Raw genomic sequence first — 3129 nt, 5'->3', positions numbered from 1 at the left:
AGTATTTAGTATTATGAAAGGTATTTTTTTTAAATGAGGAAAAAAAATTGTAATACAAGTTGAATTTAATAATTTAATGTTCATCATACGCCCTGTCACACCTATTAAAAAATGTTCTACAATTGCAATCCTTCAGGACATACACAAATTATTCGACTAGAAAACATATCGTTTTGCAGCCTTGTAATACACCGTTAAAAAGCCGCTATACTTTTCGATTAATTAATTTTTTCGATGTCCTTGGGAGAAATCCTGTCGTCCTATTAAAAATTTAAAGATGCAGATTTACTTGAAATGCTTTCAAATATGGGAAACATTTCGAATTTATTGCATTTCCAAAGTTTTCATGGACGATTTGGCAGTCTAAGTTCAAGTTATTAACTAAAACTTCAACTAAAAGTCGGCACGGGTTATCGTTAGCCTACGGCCATAAAACTTCATATATATGCTATTTACGCTAAAAACCACAAATATAGAGGGTATGCATATCAAAATTTGCACACAAGTTTTTTTCCATATATTCTTGGGGCAGTCTAATGACCATATTCTTATAAAATAAAACAAATTTTAACTCTCAATATACTGTGCCTATTTAAAAATGAAATGGTCTACGCAGACTTTTGCTGTTAAGTGTAACTTAACTAAAATGTATGGTTATATTTTGAATTCAATTTTATACGTACGTATAAATGTATAAGAAATACATTAATGTTACCAATAACGACTTTTTTGGAAATATTTTAGCAGTTGCCCCATAAACTAGAGAATTACATACTATTAAATAATCGAAAACAGTTTGTTATTAGTTTTAGGGTCTAAGAAAATCGAAAAAATACTATAGTATGGTATATTTGTGCATCTCTTGTCAGCTTTCACATGAACAGGACGAGTAACATTGATGACAGCGCAACTAGCAACATATGAGTTTCAACCGTCCAACTCTAGTTGAAGTAGTTCAGAGACAGTTCTGAAATTTGTAGGGCGGAACTAGCGCTTTGCCAGACTAGTACGTACATTAGCGTAGGCCGAAAATCCGCCAATATTAAAAATATGGTTCATTATGCTTAAAAAAAAAATCTGTGTGAAATTTGGAACTTTCTGGTCAATATCCTAGGCTCGCCCAGGTCCATCAAAGTTCAATATGCTCAAAAAATAAAAATTACTAAATAAATTAATTAAAACATTTTTTTACTAAAATTGCAATAATCTTCGAAAGTATTAGTCCTACATAATTTGGTATATGGACCTTTTTTGTAAAGAAAGGAAGTTAGCTAAGAAAACATTTTTTAGTACTTGAACTTTGATGGACTTGGGCGAGCCTAGGATATTGACCAAAACTTTTCACATTTCACACAGATTTTTTTTAAGAATAATGAACCATATTTTCGCTATTACCAATCAAAATTCTAAAAAAGCGGATTTTCGGCCCACGCTAATGTACATACATAAGTACAAAGCAGTATGCATGTGCGGAGTTTGCATAATCGGAAGTAATAATCAATTGTACCGCATTTCCTCTTACTATGCATATGCCTAAATGTATGCAACCATTTACAATAGCAAGTAAACACAGGGTGCTTCTAATGAAATTAAATTTTTTTTGCTGAAATACACATGCTAGCCCTTCGAAATTTTCTGCTGGGATATGCGTTACAGCTTCGCAAATTTTACCCCTACCGAAACCAAAGATATATACACATCAAAAAGGTCTCCTGTGGTTAATCGATTACTCTAACCATTAGAAGATATTCGCAGTACAATTCCAATTCCTACTGATTTTAATAGTTTTTTAATAAATATTTCCAATTTATCCATTTAATTTACGAATTTTGGTTCAACTTGGTGACGTTGATGCCGAAATATGCACGTGCTTTCGTTGAATTTTATAAATGTAAGCCGAAACTATGAAATTGTAAAAATGAGATTTCACAATGAGACTGCTTGCAAAATCGCAATGTTTGTGGGCAAAATGTCGAACTCGATTGCGGATCGATCTGAACCAACGGTCGTAACGTTTAAGGCTTGCATTATGTCAAAATAATAGTGCGATTCATAAAACGTCGCAAAGTGGCATTTTTAGCGAAATGGCAACGTCGCGAACAAAGCTGTATGAACGACCTATCGCAACCCGGGATTGCAAATGTAAAACTTTTTAAAAATGCCGCGCGTAAGTGAAAAGTTTTTACAATTATATTTCGAAGCAGCCTCAATTTATATACCTTTTCTTGAAGCATTCCAAGAAAACAGAAAAGCAGGTTCGATCCCTGCTGAAGTCTAGAAAAAAAGAAGTCTGATGAGGAGATGTGGTGATCTCCGAAATAGTGCTATAACTTCTACCGCTTAGACTTTGTTGCTTTTTCAATTTTTCCTAATAAACAATCGTGGTACAAAGCTCAATAAAAATATTAAAAAAGAAAAGCATGTGTTTCGCGACATTGACTTTGCAATGATTGCCATTGGGAAAAGAATTGGGGTATATACCACGCTGAAAACTTTTTTGTAGGATAATGTGACTCTTAAGACTTAGCCTTTATGTTAAATGTTTTATGTTTAGTGTCAATGACGAGTGGTATATGTGGTCGGTGGAGTGCAATAAGGCCTGCCAAAAAAGAGAAATAAAGCCCATGGGCGTTATATCCATTTCGAAGGGGAAATAGCGCACACCAATAAAAGGCAATAAAGCCCGGAGGATTTATTTCCTTTGCGAAAGAGCAATAGTGGCCGCGGACTTTATTTACCAAAGAAAAGAAAATAACGCCCGCTTGATTTATTTCATAAACAAGGAAATAAAGCCCGTGAGTAGTATTTTCTCTGGCTTTATTTTACTAAAACATTCCAATTATGTATACAGGCATACATTTGCATAAAATGGAATGTATTTTAAACGAATTTCTCTCTATATTTGCATACAGTGTAGTTCTGCGTTAAATTCCCTTCTGCAGTATACGCATAAAATCGAACGGTATTTTTGCCATTAACTGATAAGCGAATTATTGGAAATTAAATGTAAATTGTTACTGTTTTTTTTAGTCCTCAATGCGATGCGTATATTTGTTCTTAGCGTCTTAGGTTTTCCAGTGGCGGCACAAGCTCACTTCCCTCTTCCCCCCCCCCCCCCCCCCCCCCCCC

The sequence above is a fragment of the Rhagoletis zephyria genome, unplaced genomic scaffold (genome assembly GCF_001687245.7).
Source record: "Rhagoletis zephyria isolate East Lansing unplaced genomic scaffold, Rhagoletis_zephyria_1.1 Rzeph_scaffold_02226, whole genome shotgun sequence".
In the NCBI taxonomy this organism is placed as follows: domain Eukaryota; kingdom Metazoa; phylum Arthropoda; class Insecta; order Diptera; family Tephritidae; genus Rhagoletis; species Rhagoletis zephyria.
The sequence above is the reverse complement of the archived record's forward strand: the minus strand, read 5'-3'. Positions refer to the sequence as shown.